This window comes from Thermobia domestica, chromosome 1 (genome assembly GCF_964235325.1).
Source record: "Thermobia domestica chromosome 1, izTheDome1.hap1.1, whole genome shotgun sequence".
In the NCBI taxonomy this organism is placed as follows: Eukaryota; Metazoa; Arthropoda; class Insecta; order Zygentoma; family Lepismatidae; genus Thermobia; species Thermobia domestica.
The window spans coordinates 68921872-68949381 of NC_137454.1; the positions used below are offsets into that span (position 1 = coordinate 68921872).

Genomic DNA, 27510 nt, shown 5'->3' on the forward strand with positions numbered 1-27510 from the left:
GTCCATATTTTAAGCCACTGGTGGCACCTGAATGACTTGACTCATCAATGTGAAATTTTTTTCACGTAAAATATAGACTTTTTACAGAAACAAAACCACATAGGATAACCATATTTCATAAAAGTACATATTTTACATTTTAAAAAAAAAGTTTATTTTTTAACAAAATTTAAAAATTTTCGGCCGTTGGTGGCACCTAAAGATATTGACAAATCGACTTGCAATTTTTTACACGTTATATGGAGTCCATTTCGCAAAAAACACTAAGGGTAAGCTAATTTTAAAAAAAGTGGAAATTCGATGCGCCCTAGTGTGTAGATAGAAGGACCCACGATTTTTCTTTTCAAGTTTGATCATAGTGTATAATTTCTGAGGCCCCAAATAATGCTTCCACGAAATTTCCGACCAGAGAAACCTCCAAAAGCTGCCACATATTGTGATATAATTTACCGTCTACAGGTGGGATAAATAACAGGGCCTCTGATTTTTCTTTTCAAATTTGATTACAATGGATTCCAAATAGTGTTTCCAGAAAACTTCAGACCGGGAAAATGCCAAAAAGTTGTCAAAAATTACTACTGAATTTGCCGTCTATGGGCAAAGTAGTAAAAAAGGGTCCTTGGTTTTCCGGTTCAAATTTGATAACAACATGCTTCTGAGGTCCTATATATTGTTTTCAGAAAAATATAGATTATGGAAACTAAATGAAATAAAAAAAAAAAAGAGAGAGAGGGAAAAAAACAACAGAAAATTCGATTATAATCTGTTTTAGGTGTATATTAATTAGTTTAAAATTACGTTAACTTTAAGGCAATCAATAAAATTTTGCAAGAGTTAATTTGTAATTGATAATCGTTAAAAACAACATAACGATAAAATAATTTATCATTATATTTCTCTGGAAAGACATATGAAATGGATGTTCTGCAAGAATTATTTTATGGCTTAGTTCAAAAACTTTACTGGCAGTTCTACAACAAATTTGGATGAATGCAGGCTACTTTTCCCATAGTGACTAGAGGTCTGGGTCATGGACTTTGTAACTATGAAATCATCATTATAGATGAAAAATATATATTTTAAAAGTACATAATTTACATTTATACTGTTTCCTCAATTTTATGATACTTTTATTTTAATGAAAACAGTAGGATTTTTTTTATAATATAGTAATTTTTTGTTACTTTTTCTGATAGTAATTTTCAATTTAATCAGTTATGTTTCTTTGCTTTAATTTTAAATTTTAATCTGTTCAATTTTTCATTAATTTTTCGCACTTTGTCGAAGGATAATAAAGATAACCTGCATCTTTTTTGACGCACTTGAGTCTTATACATCTTATGTCTTGAACAATGTTTCCAGAAAATGTTTGAAAGTGGATCTCTAAAATTTGCTCAGAAACATTGAGTCATGATAGTATGACACGTTAAACTTTGTAAAATCTCACAAATTGTGAGTATTACTTGAAGGAACTTTTGTAAATTTTAAACTTGTTTACTTAAATGCAAGTGAGTAAAGTTTGCCTGGAGGAAAGGAGAAACTGTTTGGTTGTACAAGTTATTGGAGTATCGAATATTAGAATATGATATAGATTTCTGGCACGTTGCATTTTTTACTATATCAGGATATTTTTTTATTATAGTTTTGTGCAATTTATATGATTTCCATGATCTGAAATTTTCCGAAAACACTATTTGGGACCTCAGGAACACATTGTGATCAAATTTGAACCGAAAAATCGCGAGGCTTTTATCTAGCCCGCCAGCAGACGGTAAATTCAATTATAATTTTGAACTTTAAAAAAGAAAAGAAAAAAGTTTACCCGGGCTCAAATTTTCTGAAAATACTGTTAGGGACTTCAGAAACGCGCTATTATCAAATTTAAACTGAAAGAGCGCGGGCCTTTTTATCTACACATTTACTAGTCTATCACTTAAACCACCAGCAATAATAAGTAAATCAGAACATTCATGGATATATATACGAATGGTGCGTATTATACTGTCTTGTTTCCGAACGAAAAACACATAAATGTTCAAACAGACAATTATCATATGAATAACAGAGTTTCTACAGATACCTTTGCTTTCATTTCCCTGACTTTCCCTACTTCAATACAAATCTTCCCTCTCTTTTTCTTTCGATCTCCTCCTCCTCTTATAACCGACCATGCCTCGCCTTTATGTTCTATCTGTTTAGATTATTTTTGATATTACAATGTAATGTTTAGTAACACCGTAAGAAATATATAAACCTTCATACAAATGTTCCCATCATATTTTATTAGTGTTCTTTATGTTTCTATTATTTTAATTGCACTGCTTCGTAGACTATAACAATATACGTAGTCCACGGTATCTCAGTATGGTCATTCAAAGTAGAGAATGAAAGAAACAATCGTTTGATGACTTATCAATTAATTTATTGTATTTGAGAATAAAGTGTTATTTTTTGGCTGTAGTATAATTACAAGATCTCAGGGAGAATCTCAAGAAATTGTTTAACTAATAATTAAAACTTATCGATATAATTCTTTTTTCAGTCTCCATATTTTCATCTCGTCAGAAAATAATCTTGTAAGTCAATCCACCATGCACAACCACTAGTACAGTTCTCGCGGCTAGCGTGCATTATCACCTTATTACCATTAACAACTTATTATTATTATGTGTAAGTTGATGAATAGAAAATTAAGAGAATTCTCATGTAATAACGTCAAAATGCCACTGGACTAGACCTCATATTATGTGTTTATTGTCAGCATCTTGCACCTATGCTTGCATCTCAAATGCAAATACTTGCTTACATTTTATGCAATAAAATGGGGAGAAAGCGCCTCCAGCGTTTTAGGTGTTAGTCTCAGCATTTATCTGATACGAAACAGAAAAACAAGACCTCGGTCCAATGAAACAAACAACTTCTCTTCTTCTGTATCTTAGGGTATTTTGTATGGAAACTTGACAATACATAACTAAAAAATCATAATTATAATTATCCTTCATGCTGGGAATGGACAATGCACTTATCTAGCACCGCATCCGTTGCCTCGTTTTCCCCGAAATCCTTCCATTTCAAGAAATACATTTACCTAGTCGTGGGTTCGTCTTAGTAGATAGCATTTTTCAAACTTAGTGCAATGTTCGAAGTGTTCACTGACTTCTGCCAAGTTTCTTTCGCTTTTTTTTTTCTTTCTTTCTTAGAGAAGAGCAGTATTTCTTGAAAGTCCTGTTTGTTTTGTAAACAAATTTTGAATAAGATAAATCAAATTAGAGGGGGGCGCGGTGGCTCAGTGGTAGAGCGTTCACCTCTGGTGCTTGGGGTCCCGGGTTCGATCCCAGCGCCCGCCAAGTGAACTTTGTGGTGGACAAACACCGTGCTCGTGGGTTTTCTCGGGGTTCTCCCGTGTCCTCCCACTTTCTTCATTCCACCATTTCACTCATCTCTCATTATCACCGTCTCCTTTAGTCTAACCGGTATAACCGTGGGACGTAAAACTCAAAGATTTCATTTCATTTTTTTTTCAACTTATTAGATTCTGTTTAGTGATAATTTCATCCACTTAAATAATGGCTTCAGTTCGTAGGAAGGGACCAAGTATTCACAGTAAAGCTAGAGATGTGAGAAAAGTTCTAGATAAATGTGATGAAAAAGCAAGTGAATACTGGTATCAGTGTCTTGATATAAGACCCTAACTGACAGTTTCTTGTTTTATTAATTGCTTGCAGTGTGATGTGTGGGACCTGTATGTCCCAACATTAATCTGGTGTCACTGAGAAAAACTCAGGAGAAAACTATCAGGTACGACAATCGGTTGGACATTCTTAGAAGCACATAAATTAAAATTAGATATTACCAAATCTAAATCAGATAATTATAATCAACATTAAGATTAAGATCATGTAGAAATAAAAATAAAATTTTAGCTTTACATTTAGCATAATAATGCTGTTAAGAATTGTTTCTTAGCCCATTCCACTTTGGATACCAACCATTAAAATGTCATAATGTAAAATATCTATTTTATTAGAAAAGGCCTCAAAAAATTCACTAAATACATTCAATTGCAAGTTTGGATGAAAATATACACAAAATAATAAAAGATTTTTTCCAACTTTACTTGGAAATTCTAGACAAACACTTTCCTCAAAAAATTCAAAATCAGTTCGCCTCACTACTTTAATGTTTTTCTTCATTGCACAGAGAACACCACCACCTCTCTCACAAACATGGGATTCATAATTTCTATCGGATCTAAAGCGAGAGTAAGTGTCGGGAAAATAATCATCATTAATGTAAGTGTCACTTAACCAAATTTCAGTGACAGCAACACAATCATATTTGCAATCAGACACAGAACTATAAAACTGTTTATTTTTAGTTTGTAATCCACGTACATTTTCATACCATAACCCAATGTTCTCCATGATGAGTCTCTACGCTTTCATTCACTTCTTCCATATTATTTGTAACAGTTAATTTCTTTAGTTTTCCATAGAACGGACCAACTAAAATAGCTTTAGGCCAAATTTCAGGATCACTTGAGGCGTATAGTTTCTAAATTCGCCATCTCCTTCATAAAATGTTTCGAAAAGAACAGGAAAAACTGATATCTCCGAGTTTATGTGAGATAAAATTTTCTTTTTAGAAATATTTTCCTGCTTTCTGGACATTCATTATAACTACCAAATGACAAAAATCTCTCCCATCGTGTCGGGCATGGAAAGGAATACCAGTAAATCTACTTATCTATTTTTTTTTTTTTTTTTTTTTTTAATTGGAGATGGCGGATTTAGAAACTATACGCCTTACTTATAACATTATAATCAAGCTCAGGGACCTCAATGTGAAATGAGAAATAAGAGTCATATTTAGTTTTGAGTTTTACATATTTATTTAATAATTCTTCAATATCCTCAACAGAAGTGGATGGGCTATATATTGTAACAAACAAAGCCTTTTTCCTTGCATTAGAAACCAACTTTGTTTTAGTATTACCACGACCAACATTCAATTTGCGTAAGTTATTCTTAACTTCTATACCTACATTCGAATTTTGATTTAAGTTTACATTATCTTTATTAACAGGTTACTTCTCATTATTCTTTGATTTCTCGAAATTACTTCAACCCAACTTCCTTCCGAATCATCCTTCCGATTAGTCGCACCTGATGCTTGATTAGCACTTACAAGCGATGGAAAACTATTTTCTTGATCTAATTCTTTAACCTGATTGCTTTGATCATTTTCTAATTGCAATTTTATATTGGATACATGATCGGACATAACTACATTCTGTTCTAAAAGAGACCTTAACTGATAATTTTCATCACGTAGGGAAGTTATCTCAGCTTTGAGAGCTCTTATTTCTATCAAGAAAATTTGAGTCATTTTATCTAAGGAATTATCAATAAGCCTCTGAAAAGTAGCCAAAGAAGGATTTTCACTCAGATAAGATTTACTCTGTTTATTCATTTCATTACTATTTCCAGTGTTATCATAATCTTTTTGTTCCTCACAATTTTCACATACATAATTTCCTTGTTTCCACTGAAATACATGATGCATGACATTTAATTGTACATTTCTTACATTTAACAGCTTTTTGTCTTCCGTAAACTGGGAGACCACAATATGGACAATTTTCAGCTGAGAGTGGCATATTAAAAAATGACAAATAAAAACTACACTCAAGAAAAAGAAAAGAAAAAGTCGAACTCCGCTGGCCTAAGGAGCAAGATAAAAAAAAGGACCATCCAAAACACAAACACAAAATCGCTTCTCAGCACTGCCAGAGGATCTAAAAACAAAAAGAAGACCTCACGACCCTTCCTACTCCAAAATATGAGGATGTAGATAACGGACAAATGGAAATATCCCTGCTTAGCCGCTGAAGGCCCTGCTGCAGCACACAGTAACTGCGACATACTGTCACAGTACCGGTTGACTAACTGCCATCAGCGTTAACCAACTCCACCAGCCAAGGATAAGAATTAGAAGTAAAATATAAGAAAACCTTTGGCACTCTAGGAGGAAGGGACAGCTACTCTAGATAATAATAATAATAATAATAATAATAATAATAATAATAATAATAATAATAATAATAATAATAATAATAATAATAATAATCTAACCATTTCGTTGTTTGCTTCTTTCTTGTTTCCTTCATTTGTGATTTTTAGAAGGAAATCTAGATATAAGACTGGCCACCCTGTACAAAAGTCTTCACTATCGGGAGTGGATGGAGAAACTCAGCTGGAAGGGTCGAGAAGATTAAATTCCGTAGACCTTCTCAGATGCAGACTTTACGTGCACTAGTCTATTGTCAATGTCTAATTCTCTCTCTGTGCACTAGTGTACTGTCGATGTCTAATTCTAAGGAATATGCTCGTATTTTTACGAAACTGTTACACATATAAAGAAATTTATTTTTAATATTCTTTTGCAGTTCTTGTACTTTGTTTTCAACGTCTAATTGCATAGAGTCTGCTTCTCGACTAACTCATTTCCTTTCATCTTCAAACCGTCTTATCTCAGTTTCTAATTTTCTCTTTTCTTTGTCTTCAGATTTTCCCGCTGTAATTTACGATTAATCTCTAAATGCTCTTGGTATCTTCGCCACGCTCCTCCTACGCTTATTTATTTATTTTTTTTAAACTTGTTTGGCCCGAGGTTTGTTTGTTCTCGGTACTTGTATTCCGAGGCTGAGTCAACTTCCGGTGCTTACGGCCTAGGTAAAAAAGTTTTTCTACAGCCTCATCAGGGATCGAACATAGATCAATGAGTTAGCAGTTGAACAGTCTGCTGACAAAGATATAGGCCAGCTCATCTCAATTCATTTGGTAATTCAAAAAAATATTATTTTTAAAATATGCATTTTCTACGTACAAGCAGCCTGCTGCAGCGTATTTTCAGGTTTTTTATTTGTACGATAGATATTTGGTAAATTTTCTTCACTAGTTATACGCCTCCTTGGCCAAATGTCATTTGCCTAACTCTCCCTGACAATAGCATTATATAGAATTTATGTGTACAATCTTTGCAAGGGAATGCAAAATTAAAAGTCAATGTGAAACCGAACACAAAAATCCATCTGTTATTCTACGGCTGACGGTTGCTCTCGATTGCTTACAGAATTCTATCCTAAAAGAGAGAAATTGAGGAATAAATTAGCGGATAATGCACACAACACATGTTAAGTTGCATATCCTTATATTGTGAAATGAATTATCAAGGACGGAATCTACTATTGATTCTTTGAAACAGCATCAATCAGCCATACACTACACAATAATTAGCCTGTGTGAAGTTGGCCCCTCAAATATTTGGGCTACACGAGATCTTTATTGCGCCAGAAAGTACTTCATTTGGGCTGTTTGGGCTACTCAGGAAACAAAGCTACAGCTTCACAAAATTTGAGGGGCTAACTTCACGTTAGTCCCCCAAAGTGTTTGGGACAGACGAGATTTTTAACGCGTTGGATAGTACTTCGTTTGGGCTGGTTGGGTCAGCTATTTTTAGCGTTTGGGCTATTATTGTTTCCGAAATGCGGGCTATTACATTTATTGAAAAGTTATTTTTCTGCTTCTTAAGTCGGGGCAAACTTTACTAATATGACATTTCTGACAAATACGTTCACTGAAATTTGCAGTACTTTGTGTCGACTAGCAGTGTGCCAAGTTTCAAGATTTAGGCTGCATTTGAAACAGAGTTTTGGGGGCCAACTCTACATTAGCCCCCAGGTGATTGGGCCAGACGAGATTTTTATTGGGCTGCACAGTACTTCGTTTGGGCTGAATGAGTCACCAACTTCTAGCGTTTGTGCTATTATAGTTTCCGAAATAAGGCCCATTACATTTATTAAAAAATTATTTTCCTGCTTGTTTCGTCGAGGTTAGCTTCACTAATATGACCGATCTGACAAATACGTTTATTGGAATTGACAGTACTATGTATCGACTAGCAGTGTGTCAAGTTTGAAGATTTGGGCTGTATTTGAAATAGAGTTAGACCTTCACAAATTTCGGGGGGCCAACTTCACATTAGCCCCCAAGTGATTGAGCTAGACGAGATTTTTATTGGGCTAGATACAGGGTTGATATGTTTAAAACAAGTTTAAAACGAGGGCTGTTGTTTTATTCAGTTTGTTTTAAACGTGTTTTTTTTTCTTTCTTTCGATGCTGGTTGGACATGTTTAAAACTAAAATATCAGATTAAAGAAGCTAATTTAATTTTCTAACAAATAACCCATCCTCCGCAGGATTTGTGCACGGAGTAAATTACAAGCAGAGTTATATTCTTATTATAACAGCAATTACTGAACGAAATTCTGCACATCAGTGTGCGTATAACCATAGGCGCCGACTTGAAGAAAATATTGGGGGGGGGGGGTCCAAGCAATGAATAAATATATCAAAATATATCATCATCGTATTCAACGGTTTTCAATTAACTGCTTGATGAAGGCCCCCTCCCCCCAAATCTGGATCCGCTACTCCGCTGCAAAATTCACATTGCATTGATCTTCACTTGTCAGGTCAGTGTTGCCAGTGTGTTGGTTGAAGCTTCAGTGCTCTCTTCAACACTAGTCTGAAAACCGCCTTTTCTATCGAATAAGATGGCTGTAGGGATGGCCACGAGCGACTTGGAGCGAGTTTTCTTTGAAACCCGACTCGCCTCGACTCGAAACACATATTTAAGCTCGACTCGAGAACTCGGCTCGAAAAATTTCCTACAACTCGACTCTAATTCAGGTCGAGTTTCGAGTCGAGTCGAACCGAGTCAGAACGAGCCAAATGGAGCTAAATTTTGTGTAGTTTCAAGTACTCTCTTTAACTATCTTACATAGACAGTGTAATTATTATCAATGATACTACTGTTACTACAACTTATTATTATTATAACAACATCGTGTATCAACATGAAAGATAGGTGGTTTCTATCTGAATACTAAAAACTAATTGACTGCCGACCTCGGTAGTCGTGAAGTCTAGGAGGCATGGCCATCGTTCACGAAATTCTGTATTTGAGTTCCGAAGAAGCAAGGATGTGGCTAAGGCCAAATATTGTTAAAAGTTATAGGGCGCTGGCCAAACATGTTCAAAACTGCTCGGCTCGGGCTTAGGGTTGTCAGCCTGGGTGAGCCAATCTAAGCCGATGGCTCACCCAAACCGAGACGAACAGAGTTGATAGCTCAGTTCGGGTGAATCGATGTCTCATTCCAACGATGCCGGCTCGAGCATTTCGCTCCGTTGAACTGAGCCGAGCAAGTTTACATCACTACCCTGGTTGAGCTTCTGTTTGGGCTCAAAAATTCGACCGTGCAGGTCTCAGCCTTGATGGTAAGAACTAAAGTATATACTTAAATTGGTGCTAACGACATTTGAGGTCTCGTTATAAAATCCTTTGTCGTCTCATTATCGAGACGAAACGAGATACAAGCAGTGTCCCCTCTCGTGAACAATACTAAAAGTATTCCACTTTATCGCTTACATTTCTCATGGCTTTCGCTTTCCAGTCTAATCATGCCCTGATTTTAAAACGAGCTGAACGAGCGAGCCATTTATCAAACTCGACTTAACTTAAAATTCGACCTAAAAAACAGCGACTCGGTTCGGAACTCGACTCGAGAAAATTACGTTTGAGTCGATTCGGAACTCGATTCGAATTCGAGTCGAGTCGGGTTTAGCTCGACTCGTACCCATTCCTAGAAGGCTATTCCTAACGTTGAATTAAAGGAATGACGAAGTTTACAACATAAATTCTTGCTCCTCTTTGTTAATTCTTCCTCGGCCAGATTATATTGGAGGGACCCCACCTCTAAATATTGAGGGGGCCAAAAGTGTCCCCCCATCAAAGTCGGCACCTATGCGTATAACTAAACCAACAGAAATTCAAGTGAAGTATTTGAACATTTCTTAATTTCCAAGAATACCGGAGATTAAACACACTATACACTATTCTAAGATCCAAATTCACAAATTCAAAACTTGGGTATTTTTTGATCACTATCATTTCCATAATAATGAACAGTTCTCACATCATAAGCTAGAAGAAATGCTCTGACAAATACAACACATAGAAAAGAGCAGTGCCTAGCCTACAAGGAGCAAATGACATATTTTAACTAAACAGTTTTCAAGATACATCTCTATCTGCAACATGGGTAGCTAATAATGATTAGTGTCTACGGCAGCGTTTCCCAACCGGTGTGCCGCGAGGAAATTTAAACAAAATTATTAATTCTATAGCAATCAAATTGCAAGACATAGGGAAAAATGTATATTTGTATTTCACATTACTATGAACCTCTACTACGAATCTACAATTTTAAGTTTCATACTGACTTACTTTTCTGTACATTTTTAATGTTCAAAAAAGTATTTGTTATCATTGTTATGACCATTATTGCTTCTTTATTGTTGCAATTTCGTAACTTGAAATTTTAAAATATCATTCAATCCTTCTGACAAAGCAAACGTGCATACAAATTACCTACATTTGTGTTTTAAAAGTAAAAAAAGATTTATTTGTTCGTTCATTATTTACTGATCTTTCTTCTTCGTGAAAGGTTGGATAGTTTTCGAAAAAGGAATTGTATTTTTAGTAACCTGAGTCCTACATTTCATTGCAATTGTTGTCAAATTTTAAATTAGAATGGAAAATATGCGTAATGATCACGGGGGGAAACCAGTGATCGAGCTTTCTTCTCTGTGAGGAGATCAGTAATCACAGTAATCAAAAAATACCACTGTATTTTATATTTACAAATAATAATAATAATAATAATAATAATAATAATAATAATAATAATAATAATAATAATAATAATAATAATAATAATAATTATGAGTGTGCCGCAAGTTGAAAAAGGTTGGGAAACGCTGGTCTACGGCATAACAACACAATTAACTCTAGACACCCGCCAGGGATTTTAACAAAATGGTAGACTCTCACGTTCGGGGCTCTGGTGACCCCCCTGTCATGAGTTGGGTTGATTTTAGTTTAGCGTCCCTTTCAGCAGCGAGGCTATATGAGACGTGGACCTACTGATTAACGTGGAATCCGAACCACATGAGCTCCCGCCGGGAATCGAACCCGGATCTCCCACGCCAAAGGCGCGTACGCTAACCGCTTAGCCACGGAGGAGCTCTCCCCCTGTCATGAGTTATACACCATTGGAAAGCTTGAGTTGAGTTGATTTTGAGTTTAACGTCCCGTTCAGCAGCGAGGCTATATGAGACGTGGACCTACTGATTAACGTGGAATCCGAACATGAGCTCCTGCCGGGAATCGAACCCAGGACTCCCACGCCAAAGGCGCGTACGCTAACCGCTTAGCCACTAAGGAGCTCCCATTGGAAAGCTTATAGACCACAAATTCCAACAGGGTAACATTCGTGAAATTCCCGCCGTATTCGTAGAAAAAGAACAGACATAAACGATCATTAAAAATATACAAGTAATGATTTTGCGGGGCTCTGGCAACTCTTGCAGTCACCCTACGCTGACAAAATTATGCTAATGTGTAGGCCACATACTTGTGATAATAATATAAGAAATGGTAGCCATTGCGTAATGAATTAGTTTTATGTAGGAAATATTTTTAAAAAAATATACGCAGAAAAACATTCATTGAATTAGACATTCTCTCCCCTCCCCCACGACAATACCACGTCCATATGCAAATCATTTTTGCTGCACACATCATGTATACGAACAAGAATTATGCCTCTAGACCATTTCAGTGAAATATATATCTTGTTTTATATGGGACTGTCCCGAAAATAAATGTAAATTAACCAAATTTGACCCCCTCTTCCTCTATAAACAACAAGTACACATAGAGGTTACTATCGTGTAGGGGACTACTTCTTTGCTTCATATATCAATTTTTATGGATGTACCACAAAGGGGGGAGGAATACCCGCCAAAACATGATGAAAAAAATTTGATGATAAAATTTTTAAAAAAACTTCATCCTCCCTCTCACGGCCGTACATACGTACCCCCTATATACATAAAATGCAACTGACGGAAAGCTTCATCCCTCAAAAATACTTTGGTATCAAATCATCTTTCTAGCTTAATTAAGGACTGAGCTATTGATGTTTGTTGTAAAAATAAATGTAATTTACGTAAAAAAAAACTTAAACTTCAAAAATTGGCTAACTTTGTCCCCTGCCTGCTACCTCATATAAGCAAGATTGGCTAACTTTGTCCCCTCCCTGCTTAACCATATAAGCAAGAAATTCAAATACACGATATTACCATGTAGTGGCCTACTTCATTGCTTCACGTAACAATTTTTATGAATCTATCCCCCAAGAGGGGGAATGGCCCCCAAAATAACTCGAAAAAACAAAATAAAACAAAACACGATATTTACCCTCCTCCCACGTACGTAAGATACACACCAGCAGCACAGCTGCATCTTTCAGTAATAAATTGGTACCAAAACTATCTTCCAGCCTTAATTTGAGGTTTAAGACTGAGCCATTGAGGTTTAAAGCCCTGACACAGCAGTTGCGTCAATGGGCGTTTAAAGATTAAGAATGCAGACGACCAGTAGAACGTAACACAAAGAAACTAAACTACATATTCTGTGAACGGAGATCGGGAAAATCCCGATTTCTTTCTCCGGAATTGAACATTTGGGCGGATCGAAATTAGGGAAGTTTCCGAAATTTGATCTAGCGGTTGAATATAGATGGCAAGCAATACCTAAGAATGTAAAAATGTAATATATATGCCTATTTAGATTATTGTTTTAAACAAAATAAACATTTTAAACAGTACTTTGTTTTAAACGTTTTAAACAAAAAAGTACTTTGTTTTAAACGTTATAAACAAAAAAGTTTTAAACTAAAAAACGTTTTAAACATAAAAAACGTTCTTTTTTTTAAAAAAAAAGTTTTTTTTAAAAAACCCTGGCTAGATAGTACTTCGTTTGCGCTGATTGGGTCAGCAACTTTTAACGTCTCGGCTCTTATAGTTTCCGAAATATGGGCTATTATATTTATTCAAAAGTGATATTCCTGCTATTTTGGGGGCTAACTTCACTAATATGGCATATCTGACAATACGTAAGGTCTATATTGGACAGGGTTGGTAAAAACCATGGTTTTTATTGAAAAAAAAAAAACAAAAAAAATCAAGGGTTTTTTTGGTTTAAATAATTTGCTCTATGTATTTATATTACATATGGACAGAAATAAGTTTGTTTCGCCTTGCTGTTATGCAACGACAGGGATATGCTAAAAGGGGTCTTATAAGCTTAAAGCGGGATCCAAACAGCTTCCCGGCTTTCATCCGAGAGAAATTGTCCTCCATTTGGACTCGAAACCGGGACTAATTGGCCATAAAAGCAATGAGTCTGCCGACTCACTCACGAAGGACTCCTGATAAAAATACGTTGTACTGATCTTTACATACTTGATAAAATAATTGTCTAGAGTCATTTCAGGACAAAAAGATAAATAGTTGCACAAGTGATAGTAGGGTAGGATTAAGTGAAACCATTATACAGAATTACATATAAATCGGGAAACTCCCGCGTTAGCCATTGGGAAAATCCTGTTATTACTTTAAATGCAAAGCAAATCCTGTTATTGCTTTGCATGTAAAATCTAAGGTCGACGTATCATAATCAGTACGCTAAAATTGAGGTATTAAATTCCAAATTTAGTATGTAGATATCATTCAATAAAATTAAAACGAAGTCCAATCCAAGCTAACGTTGGAAGCTACGTAGGCAGTCGCTAAATTTTGCCAATGTCTATCAATACATTTAGGCAACCTTTGCTTCTTTATAAAGCAGTTTTTCTTTCTTTTTGGTTTAAACCATTTTTTTTTTTTTTTTTTTTTTTTTTTAACCAGCTGGTTTAAACCAGCCAACCCTGATATTGAAATTAGCAGTACTCTATGTCGACTAGCAGTGTAGGAAGTTTCAAGATTTGGGCTGTATTTGAAAGAGAGTTAGAGCTTCACAATGTCTGGGGAGGTAGTTTCACGTTAGCCTTCCAAGTGTTTGGGCCAGACGAGACTTTTATTTGGCTGGATAGTACTTCATTTGGGTTGATTGGGTAATCAATTTTTAGCGTTAAGGCTATTACAGTTCTCGAGATATGGGCTATTACATTTCTTAACAACAGAAATTCGTGCTTCTTTTGTCGGGGCTATCTCCACTAATGGGGCTGATCTGCTAGATACCTTTATTGAGCCACATGAGATTTTTATTGGGCAAGATAGTAATCCGTTTTGTTTAACGAGTGAGTAGCTTATACGTCTGGCTATTTTCCTTCTCGATATATGGGCTATTACATTTTTTTTTCTGGATCGGAACTCGGGACTATCTGCATTAATATAACGGTCTACCAGATACATGTACTGGGTTTAAAATGCTTTCCGTTGACTAGTAGGGTAGGAAGTTTGAAGATTTGGACTGCCTTTAAAATAGCCACAGTTTTTGAAACTTCTGGGCTAGACGAGATTTTTGTCGGGCTGGATAGTACTCCATTTGGACCAATTGAGCTATTTTGATATTTGGCGTTTGGGTTAAACTTTTCGATAAATAGGATATTCTTCAAAAATGATTTTTTTGTCGGAGCTATCTTCACCAATACCATATATCTACCAGATATGTTTGTTGGGCTTGATTGTGGATTAGGAAAATAGTAAGTTTGAAGATTTGGGCTGCATTAGAAACAAACTAAGAGGTTCAGAAAATTTGGACTCTAACTTCAGATCAGCCCCAAAGTATTTGTCCAGAAAGAATTGTTGACTCCATGTTTTATTTCGTTTGGAGATTGGGCTTAGAACGTTGCGCGTTTAAGTTATTAAGATGCTTGAGACATTGTGTATTTTCTAAATAAATAAATAAAAAAAAAAAAAAAAAATTTGCATTTACCTGTCTTGAATACTGACAGCAAACGTGAAAAACAAAGATCATGGCACACTTGGTCTTAATCTTGGTACGTAATTGTATACAAAGAATCGTGTATTTTCGTATCTTAATACGTCGTTTTGTACCCTATATATCACAAGTGTTATGCTTTACCCCCCCCCCCCAAAAAAAAAGTAATAAATAAATATGGCTTAATAAACATGAATTTTGTTCGTATTTATAAATTACTGATTCACACATATTGCGATGATTGATTCTTGGTTTTAAGCTCGAGAATACATGCTCGGAATATCAAAATACTAATAATAAAATCTCTAATTAAATACAAGAGATATCTTTAAAGAAAAGTATACGCAGATACTTGGTATCTCTAACAATAACAGTGGTACGCTCAATCAAACTTTTACTAATAGGTACTTAAAAAAAAAAAAAAAAAAAAAAAAAAAAAGTTCTTTGAATGTTATTTATAATAGAGATGAAACTTGTGCCCACTAATTTGGGAGATTGATTAACAAACCAGTTACTAAAAACCCAAATATACGATGTCTTCTTCGTCTTCATGTAATTCAATTTGGATGCTTTTTTATTACATTTTGTCTAATGCTGTCCAATATCCTGATATCCAAATTTCAGTATTTCATTATACGAAATCCGGCTTTCGACATTTCATTATCGGACATCCGGATTTCGGTTTCAGTTGAAATTCTAAATCCGGATTTTGTGTATCTCAGTTTTTGACAGCGCTAATTTTATCTAAGTAGTTATCAGCTTTGAATCCCTAAATTTATTTTATTGGAAAACAATTAGCATCTTAATAAACTGTATAAAGCATTAACTTTACAACTGCAATGGTTATATACAGTAAAATAACCTATGAATAAGACACTGGTGAAAATTATATATATAACGCACATAACTGAATTGCGTCAAACTTTGAAGTCTTATGTTTAAATAATTTTTATATCCATCCATCCTTTACTTGTTACGTAAGCTTTTTGTAGATACGTGGATAATATGTGTGTGTTTGATGCAGAAAGCTCGATTTGATTCTCAATGGAGTCTTAAAGAGCATACACTCTTCTAACTAGTTTCCGTTATATTATTATTATTATCAACAATTCTTTTGTAATTTTTTAAGCCGATGTACTCATCCACATTATACTGTATATAGGGAAAGCAATAAGAAAGCAATCTTTTTTTCTTCTCAGTTCGGTTATTTCAAAAGACTATGATGAGCACTTCTTCATGTTTATGGAGAAGTATCTGAATCCCTATGCACCCCGTTGATATGTCCCGGCTTAAACTGATAGAACAAAACGAAGTACAAAATTATGAATTCGAAGTTTAAAGCTTTTCTCTATTTTTCGTCTATTTAAAAAAGAATCAAGGCAAGTAGATCATGTTTTGCTGGAGTCTTGGCAGTTTTGATCGTCTTGCATATTTAGTCTTGGTTTTCTTCCTGCATATGCATCCTCTATCCAGGGGCGTATCTAGGCTGGGGCAACCGGGGCGATGTTGGGGCTAATGTGAAGTTGGTCCCCCAAAACTTTGTTTCAAATACAGACCAAATCTTGAAACTTGGCACACTGCTAGTCAACACAAAGTACTGCAAATTCCAATAAACGTATTTGTCAGAAATGTCATATTAATAAAGTTGGCCCCGACTTAAGTAGCAGGAAAATAACTTTTCAATAAATGTAATAGCCCATATTTCGAAAACAATAATAGCCCTAACGCTAAAAATTGCTGGCCCAATCAGCCCAAACGAAGTACTATCCAGCCCCATAAAAATCTCGTCTGGCCCAAAAACTTGGGAGGGACGGGGCTACCGTAAAGTTGGCCCCTCAAACTTTGTGAAACTTGTAGCTTTGTTACCAGAATAGCCCAAACACTAAAAGTTGCTAGTTCAAAGAGCCCAATAAAGATCTCGTGTAGCTCAAATATTTGAGGGGCCAACTTCACACAAGCCAATAATTACCGTACAAAGACGATTTATGCTTCGTTCTCTCCTTTAAAGCTCTCAATGACATGAGTCAACGCCATGGACAGGGCAATAATTATCAGAAAATGAATACTAAACAAGTTTCTCTTTGAAGTTGCAAATGCAGTTTTCCTTCTTTTACCACTGCACTGGCTATAAATGTTCATAAAAGAAATTGTTGGTATGCCAACGCTGTACAACATTTACGATTGAATTGAAGCTGAGTTTAGCCTTCCTTCAGCACCGAGGTATATGAGAGGTGGACCTATAGCTTAAGAGCCTGACATACTAAAAATAATACAAAATATATCATTTATTTTTTGTTTGTTTTTTATAAGTAAAAGGAGATAATGAACTGCAACTTACGAAAACCATAGATAATGTTATTCTACAGCAGAATATATGAACCTGAAGAATTTTCAGTATTGTCATAAATAGAAATTACAGTGCTGCCAGAATAACATTTCCTCCAAAATCTAAGTTAAGGCAGTGACTAGAGGAACAAACTCAACTGCATTTGATTACGTATCATGTTTTCTTAGAATCATGTGAATTACTTTTTAAATAATAGTTGTATTTAGTTTGTAATAAACAAAATAGTTTTAACATGCAGTTATTAAAATTAAATAATTCAGGGCTCTTGTGTATCATGCGACATTTCTCACCCTAACCTAACATAACCTACCCAACCCTAATTTAACGTATTAAACTCTAAAACCCGAATGTGAGTAGGAAATCGCATAAAGTTAGGTAATATCTAACCTAACCTACCCTAACTTAATTTACCGTATTAAACCATAATTCGACCGAATGAGTAGTAGATCTCAAGAAAGTCTAGGTGAAAAAGATGGTCCCCATCGCTAAACGAAGGCCGCGTACCTAAGGGAATATGAATACAATAATGCAAGTAGTTAAACAGAAGTTAGCGAAATTGTAAGTTTCTCGAAGAAGAAGAAGAAAAAAAGAGGCCCTTAACTAAACATAGGCGGCGTATTTTACAGTGTACTTTTCATAGAAAATGTCCATACGTAGTACTTATTCGCAAACCAATAAAACCTTCCTAAATTGAATCAGAACCGAGGATGCAACTTCTCTTAAGGAAACACTCGTGCAGAATTACTTTTGACGCACCACTCGAAATAATTGTTCAAAAATTGTAATTCTTTCACTAATTTCCTTCTTATTGTTTCCAAAATTATTTGCGCTGGGCAACACGAAAATATCTCACATGATATTGTTAAAATTCAAAGGGGGCCATCATAAGCAATTGTTGAAAAATTAGAATTCTTGGGTTAAGTTCCAAAGTTGGTCATCCGTTTCTAGCAAAATTTTAAAACTTTACCGGGAAGAAATGGATAATTTGCCCGTCTGTAAGGTTGATAATACGTAACGACAGCGGAAGTTGTGTTTATCTTTCTTTATAGGGCCTAAGCAGTTATAAACGTGAAACTATTTGGCAAGCGGAGGGAACTATTTCGCACAAGGTTGGATTGTGAGAAAGTAAGGAACGTTTGTACTCTGAATACGGCTGCAGGTTTACAGAGGCAGTTGGTATCCTTACGAGAAATCACACTAATAATTTTAACAAAATGGGTTTAAAATTCCCTAACCCTAAGCTAACCCGTCTCTTCTCCTCTCTACCGTATTGTACTCTACCTCACCCTACCCCATTATACCCTATAAAATTGATCCTAAATATTGATGATTTTTAAATTTTCGTAGTTGTTATTATACTTTTTGTCGAAAACCAGGCGGACGACCAACTTCCGAATAAATGACCAATTCTTTTATGATTTGCGTATAAATACAAAGTCCGGATGTATGCATAAAAAGTAGTGCAAAAAACTACCTGTACTAGGTGGCCACTAAAAAGCACGAATGCTATCTAACCGAGTCAGGGCAGGGCGAAGCCAGATATACGCATAAGCGAGGGTTGTGAAAATAGTGGTTTTTGGCAATGATACGAGTTTCAATAGCATTTGTCATGATTTCATACTTGTATCACTCCACTTGTAAACGTAAAATACAAATACTGTACACTGTGCAGAAATACAACGCGGTAGAAAATAGTTTCCATTACATTCGTCTTTCACATGCACTCACTCATTTTATTCGTAGTAAAGCACTTGTTAGGATTTACACTGTAATCTTACTCTTGCAAAATGTGGTGTGCCAAAAGTAAGCCAGCACCGATACACCTTCTACGGCAATGACGGTGAATTTTCCTCATAAATTACAAAATTTTATCTTTTTAATGCCTGAACATACTGAACCTACTATGCGGCACAAAGACCTACGGTTGAAAGTAATTACGATTTGGTCACAAACCATACACATAATGAATCTTTCGTTAGGTCCCTTATTCTCGATCTGTACCATATTTTCTGGGTAAGTCTTTGCTCTGTACAATTATTTTCAATCATGAAATGAGATTATTACAGCAGGATGGTCTTAAATAAAGCTCAGACGTACGTCAATTCATCGCCTAAATTAATGTTACTATCAGTAGTACAAGTGACGCGCTTTTCTTTCCGTAGCAAGACGATGCATAACTTCATTTACGAAAGAAAACAAAAAGAAGGAGATTCATCATTCTGATTAATTAAAGAGATTTAGCCAATTTACTTAATTCATTCATTTAAAAATCAAACTAGTTAAAAATCTTTCAACATAACTACGTAAACAGAGCTTGGCCGGCCGTCATCGTTGTACAAGTGGCGTCAATTTTGACAGTGATAATAAGTTTGTTTCTTGTATTCAGTTACTTATACCACTCAATTCGAGTATAATTACTGCAATTAGCTGCAAAGCAAACTAACCAATTTCATGTCCATCTTATGATACGTGTTTGACATTGTAAAGCTTATAAAGATTTCGAAAAATACGATTAATCGCTGATATAACATCCCAGCACCTTCAAGCTCTTTATCGCCATCTTAGCTTCCTGTTGGTTGCCAAAATAAAACCCCTTGAATTTCATAATTATGTTTAACGCAGTTAAACTGCATAGTCTTATGGTAGAGAGTAACACTTTAATACTCAATGTTGATCTATTTCAATGTAACTTACCTTCAAGTTCTGATATTATACGTAAAAATCTCCTTTTTTCGCTCCAATTTCATCCTCACAAATTTTAGCTTACATTTCTAGACGCCCCACCAGAATAAATCGACCAATCAGAAGTTCTGGGAGTTAACTCGGAGGGAGGAGACAAACATAAGCATATGGTAGGTATTCGACTTTCATTTAGGGTAGTTGACATTTAAAAAATCAACATAAGATTTAAGTGATGGCGTAAGAGAAAATAAAGTAATTCGTATAGCACAATAGTGAAAGAACCATCTTTATTGTAGATTTCTCATTCCTGTTCGTTGAATGGAAAGTCATTTTAAATCTGTCTCCCGAAAGATTTTTCTTGCAAATTCATTTTTTAAAAAATACGGTGGGTGTGGCCTTTTACGAAAGGATTCTACGATGTTTGGAATGCTGGTTAATTACGCTGGGTATAATTCATCACCTACAAATAATGATAGATCACCGACAAAGAATGATAGATCATGTATACATCTCAAAGCATAAAATAAAAATAATAACGTGAAGTTAAAGAGATTTCTTATCTCAAACATAAAAAAGAGGCACTATTAAAAACACGTTTTATATTATTCATTTATGTGATTAATTATAATTATTCCCAATATTGTGTTTTCGTAAACGCTCTCTAATCAGCCCGGTAATTACAATAGAAAATCTAGGGCGAATATTGGAAAATTGATCCTTCTCGTAGACTTCACACGTTCCGAATGGAATTGGAGCCAACTTTACCTTGACATTTAGAAAGTAGCCTACTTGAAGTAATTTTAAGAAAGTGGTTTACTCCCATCACTTCATTCAAAGCATAGCTTTCCTCTCTTATGATCCTTTTAAGAACTCTTGAAACTATCCAGCAATGAAGTGGATCACGTACGGTAGCTTGTGACCCGGAATATCCAGAGGAAGTCAAACCCATGACCCAACAAACCTGTTGTGATCCGGCCAGATTCATGATCGGAGACAAGACAATCTTTCAATTTAACGTCCCAAGATTATGCCCTTTAGGCTAAGGGAGACGGATGACTAAGGCAAGTGAGTGATTATGGAAAAATGTGTAGAATGAGAATGTAGGAGGAAACAGAGGTACCGCGAGGTAACCCACATACACGATCGGAGACAGGAAAAATCATCAACACATGGGGAGTACGCCTCCTGTGGCTAGCGCGTGTGCCAATGGTAGAAGCGATTCCGGGTTTGATTCTCGGTGGAAGGAAAAAAAACAAAAAAACACATAATTTAATTTCATTAATACTTTGTCTCCTTTATCCTAAAATGCATAACGTTAAAGTAAAAATTCTCATTTCATTTTTACATGGAATATGTGTGAGGGAATCATACCTAGTAATTTTCTTTCTCACTTTTGGTTTGCGTCTGTTGTGTTAAATCATTGCACTGAAAGATAACTACAATGTTTATCAGAGTTTAAAAGCGTGAGAATCATAGAAAATATTAGCTGCATGTTTTTTTTTCTTATGAAGGATCTTCAAAGTTTAATCGGGAGCACATGTAAAACTTGTCGTTTAGAATATAAAAGATACAGCTGAGCCCAAACGGTATTTTGTTAAACGTTAAATCTTTTTGTGTAGTTTATGTTCAAATATATACCCTAAATATCATGTGGAGATCGGAAGACGTATCAGACAAGGATGTAGTATGTCAACTCAATTATTAACATTTATATTGCATGCTTAATGAAGGAAGAATGGATGACAGATCATTAAATCTTTCTTTTTCAATCTTTCAATGCCCAACGATTATGCCCTTTAGGTTAAAGGAAACGATAATTAAGGCACATGAATGATGATAGACGAGTTGGTGGGATGAGAATGTGGGAGGATATGGAGGTGCCAGGAAAAAAACACGGACACGGTGTTGTCCACCACAAACTTACTTGGTCGGGAATCAAACCAAAGTCCGCATACACCAGAGGTAAGCGCTCTACTCTGAGTAACCGTGTCCACAACAGGCATGCAGAGGACATGGTTGTTATAGCTAGAATTGAAGAACTGCTGGAAATGATGGACAGAATCTGGAGATATATGTTGTCAGGTAATGAGTAAAAGAATCGCGAGAAGGAACATTTCTAGGGATTTTTTTTTAATATCTTTCAATTAATTTTCCTTCGCATAGAAATGTCACGTTCATTACTTAAACTGAAAGCCTACACTCTTACAAATCGATCGAGGTATAACTTGTTCCAGTGTTGCACTGAAAGTCTGTTCTATGGGCATTAAAAGAGATCTCATCGATGTCTGTAAAAATACATGGGTGCTAAAGAGTTAAGGGCCCCAGGACCCAGGTGTTGAACTTATGTGTTGGATGTAATGGAGGGTATACGCGAGTATACGGTCTAAAATTTAGGAAGTACGCGGGTATACGCTACATTCGATCCATAGTACACACACTTCATTGGAACAAACAACAACTGCTTTTAATGTACTGTATTTCAAACCAAAAATCTCACTACACAGCTGGTCGTCAGGCTGTTGCCACGAATGATGTCTAAATTCTTTTAAAATGTTTCCGGATGTGGGAATAGAGTTTTCCGAGATCCCTTCTATAATGGAGAACAGCACTCTCAACCTGCAGTGGTTTCTCCTCAAGATGTTACATGCGCTGTTCCTAAAGATCAGTGTAGAACTCTTTCGTTTCTAAAGATTAGTGGGAGATAGAGTTGAGGGTGAGGAGTAAGGCTTATATTCATGTGGTGACATAGCAATAACCATAGTTTTCACGCCCTCTTTATCCAAATTCAAACACTGTCAATTGGATACAATTTGAATGAGGCAATATGGGATGGAACCACCTCCTTTCTAATCGCGGAAGGAGGTTCCGAAAAAATGTAGTTAGTGGCGGAGCCAGGGGAGGGCCAGGGGGAGGCCCCCTGCTCAAATTCTTGGCCCCCCTAGTGCCCCCCCACACACAGAGTGATACTGCTATAGGTCGACAAACGGAGTCGCCACAAGTCGCCTAGTTGATAGTCGTCACAAATGAAACTTCAGGTTCAGGTTCAGGTTCAAGGTATTTTCCTTCCTTCTCTTCGGAAGGAACTACTACCGAAACAGCAGAGTTACCAACTGCAGAATACCGTATGTTGCAGTAGTCTGTGTTCCGAGTAAAAAGCTTCAGGCAGTTCTTTTGTTTGTAGTACAGCAAGATCTAATTCATCGAAATCTGACCTCACCATCTGAAAAGTTCATTTTAACCTCTGTTCCTTATCTGGTTATCTTCTTTGTTTTCAACAAAGAATCAGAAAAAAAGCAAAATCAGTCAGCATTCTCATACACTTGAATGTTGAAAGTCATATAGATGTTTGCTTCAAATAGCATACACTACAGTAAAACATGACATTTGCGTTGAACGAAAGAAGTCTTCGTATGCTACTTATTACAATTCGTACACTAAGTAATTAATTTCCATTGATTATGGCGACAGAACAAATGCATAGCATCCATTAAATAATTTGGTATTATTATTATTATTTTCAAAGAATCTTAATATCGAGCCGTCTTGTTTAATATAGAATACAGTAAAAGAAGAGAACACGAGTTTTTATCAGGTCCTATTTCTGCAATAACCATTCTCTCTGTTGTTCGTATCCAGATCGCTTGAGAAAAATAAGATACTGAATACTACCCACACCTAGTACTTGCTACCGATAATGATTCTCCCTCTCGACTACCTTCTGGACTTGTCTCTAGTATGTCTTCTTTCCTAACGCTCTTAGCAGTTGGCAACTCTGTAGAAACCTTCTGCTATGACATAACTAGCGATACTAGCGAATTCCAAGGAAAAGGATGTCAGCGTTTGGTGGACCTATATTACTAACTAAAGCCTGGGGAAATGTAGTAAAAATCAGTGATTTTTTAAAATAAATCGTTCAGAAGTATTTTGTTTTAAACGATTTTAACTGTACCCTAATCCCAAAAATACTACTACTAAAGAAATTCCGAAGCTTATTAATACCAGTGCTACAATCTCCTGATTACTAACCATCAGGTAAGATACTGAGATGATACAACTTGGTCGCGGCAATTATGCTATTTTGTGTAAAAGTGGCAGTTAGTCCCGTGACCAGGTTGTTTCATCTCGTTTTCTAATGTTTAGTAATCAGAGAGATATGAGGAGTTTGTGGAACTGGTCCACAGATATTCCATACAGTGAATTCAGTCAGTGAATACCCAATTTTATCGCAGATTTTTATTTGTTTTGTCAAAATATGAATTTTTAAGAAAATTAAGCATTCAGCATTTCTGAGAAAATTACATTGTAGGAATTATGCAGAACAGTAAATCAGTGATGACGAATTTTCAACAGGATATTCTAACTAATGGCTCTCCTTCAAATCTAATCTGAAAACTAACAATATTAATTTAGTATCGACTACAGGATAATAGCGTTAAGTTGCTTCAACTACATTTGGATACATTTTAAGGCTTTGAAACATTCGAAGCTCAGAGGATAGAAATGAGGGAAATGATTCGATAGGGCAATAAAAATTTCCCTACTGACACGAGGAAGAATTTTGGTAAACTCCTCAATCGAAATATTTACCCACGAGGGATCATCACATCATCTTCTGAATCTTAAGTTGATGTTCCACCGCTGAGATTTGGTCATTCGGTGAGATGTTCCACCGCTGAGATTTATGTATTTGAATTGACATCAAATTCTAAAAGCTAGTGAAGGTAAACAAACGAAAGAAAGAAAAATGCCACGTATTTTTTTTTTTTTTTTTTTTTTTTTTGTGTGTGTGTGTGTGTAAGCAGTCCCAATTGAAATGTCTGTTCTAACACCCTTTGATATTAGGAAAAGAAAAACACATTTCCTCTTTTTACTTCAAAGAGTGTTTACTTTATAATTTTCATGAAGTAAAGGGAAATTCATTACTTAGTTTTAGATGCGGTATTATTATGCGGCATTAAACCAAATCTGAAACATGTGATATTTACTTCCATCATTCCATCCGGCAAATTAGTGTGACCTGCACAAGTGGGAATTTTTCGGGCTGATAAAATTTGAGATGACTGCTGTCATACTATAACATTGAGATGCAGACATGCCAGAAGGTTTGATTCTTGTAGACTAACTAGTTCAAAATCTGTCGAAAATGAAGTCTGGAGAATATGACTCTCAACGAACAACATTCAAACAAATTTATCAAGAATGTTTGGAAACATGCGAAGAAAATGGTCTTGAAATTCCATAGCCGGAAACAGATAAGCTATAGGGGTTCCTCGTGAAAACGAATTAGACATTTCCCTTCAAAATATCACAAATTCAATTTGGATGAATCTGTTCCTTCATTGGAGGCAGAAAACGAATTTTCTAAAGATAATGTACTAAGAGGCATTTTTCTGCCTACTATTGATAAGGCAATCACTGAAACTATCAAGTTCATGATCATCTTCCACTCATATTTCCATCATTTGCACACTGAATCCATCTGCTATTAACAGGGCTCCCATTGTCTACATTGAAGCCTAGAGCAGCCCCTAGGCGAGAAGATAACATCATCTGTCTGACTAACACTTCTGTGTTGTGATGTGATAGCACATCTCGCCTCATCCCTCATGCTCATCATTCACAATGTACAAGTATGATATACTTTACCACTAGATATCCATAATTCTTTCCATATTTCTACTGTTCCAGTTCTGTATAATACTACACTAATGCAATTTCCTCGTTAATTTCCTACTAAATGTTAAGGATCGGAAAGATCCTTAAGACCTTAGCAATTATTATAATGGAATAAAGAACTTCTATGAGACCATCACACAATCCCTTAAATCTTCCATTTACGTAATACTCTTCCCTAACAGAGGGCGTAACCCTCTAAAAGGGTGCTAGTCATTATGACTAGCTATGAACGAACGAACGAACGAAAATCTTTGGCGTTATCTTATCGATTTTCCGCCCTTACTTCAACACTTGGAGCAGCTTCGAACCCGGTACATTACTACTTGGTTTCAGTTACACCATGAAATGCTACAGGACATCCTACTCTACGATCGAGACAACGATGCACCCCCACGATACTTGGACTCTTCGCTGCAACATTATATGACACTGTATCATCTCCAGTTGGATCCGGTCAACAGAGACCCTGATGTATTTGCCATTTATCATCCACGTCATCTATCACCTCATGTTTATCCATCACACGCACAGTGGTTACCAACTAATGTGGGCCTCCCCTGTCTTCACCAGTTCCTGAGTGGCCCCAGGAACAGAAGATAACTGCATCTGTCCATTAACAAAACCTAGTGATGTGGCGTCTAGTGCAATTCATTCATTATCATTTCATCATATCATTCTTTTCAGTTTATATATTATGTTTTCTACTTCGTTACTAGCCTTTTTCCTTATGAGCCTTCATACCTTGTTCTACTTTTCACATATATACTCTTTTTGTGCACATTCGTTTTATGCACCTATTACCTTTTGTTATTATTATTGTTTAATTATCGTTCCCTTGATCAATAATTATCAGTCTTGAATGTATAGTATAAATTATATACTAACTAATGAATAAAGAAAAATCCCATAGACCCACTATAATATCATGGAGTCCAAAATGTTCATGAATCACTCCCCCGAAGAAAGGGCAAAACCCTTTAACCGGGTAAACGAAAAAAAAAATCTTTGGTGTTAAATTAACATATAAGTGGTAGTTATTTTGTATTTTAACCATGTATTGGTATATAAGTTTCAGCGCTTAAGTACCGATACGTTGTTATCAAAACTAAGAGTAGAGGAGGCAAAAATTTTTGATACATTGTAATTTTATTACAATTATAAGACTTAAGTTGAAAAAAAAATATTCAAATAACCAATATTATTTAAAACTAGCAACTATGTATGTAAGAAAAATATGCGTATTAATTAGATAAAAAAAAGGTTCCTTTTAAAAAAATAAGTAATTAGGAAAAACGATTACACATATCGTGGACTAATGAGGTTCTCCGGCAGTCATGTAGCATGGGAGCCATGTTTAAATAATACGGTAGTATAGATTTAGAGCTTTTTTACTTTGTAGTTAATTACTTGTGCCTGTCAGTACGAAAATTTTTAAAGGATGAGGTTATTTAATAGAGTGACGTTTTTCCCTTATAGAAACAATAAGCAAGGCTTTATTTTTCATAATTACAAGATAAAAATACAAAGTAAATTTACTATTACTAGGGAGACCATGCGCTTAGCTTGGAGCCTAAATGACAGCCTTTTACATATAAAAATGAAAAATACAACTTACAGAGTTATTGTTAAATGTCCACCCATGTTGTCCAGTTCGACGTATTAGTTGATTGACGTTGGATTTCGACCGTATTAGTTGATTTCTTTTTAACTTTTGGATCCTCCTTTTGGATTTCTCTTACCTTTTTCATATGCAATAATTTTCTTAATTTAGACCTTGAGGTTCTCCGTAACAGTTTTGTTTGCTTTTTTAATTACTTTTTATGCTACGTGACTGCCGGAGAACCTCATTAGTTCACGATAAGTGTAATCGTTTTTCCTAATTACTTATTTTT

At 35.5% G+C, this 27510-nt stretch overlaps 1 protein-coding gene across 3 annotated transcripts in view; it reads right to left on the reverse strand.

Moving 5' to 3' along the window:
- The window catches only part of LOC145685750 (uncharacterized), a 72799-nt gene extending 45517 nt beyond the window's left edge, over positions 1-27282 (reverse strand). Inside the window, exon 1 of one of the 3 annotated variants that reach the window (XM_081758271.1) lies at positions 27234-27282. The gene's annotated coding sequence lies outside the window, so the exon portion shown is untranslated. Of the gene's footprint in view, positions 1-19704; positions 19905-19954; positions 20108-27233 lie in introns of those variants that run through there. The other 2 variants (XM_081758254.1, XM_081758262.1) reach the window with 2 other exon arrangements.
- Between the last annotated feature and the right edge of the window lie 228 nt (positions 27283-27510).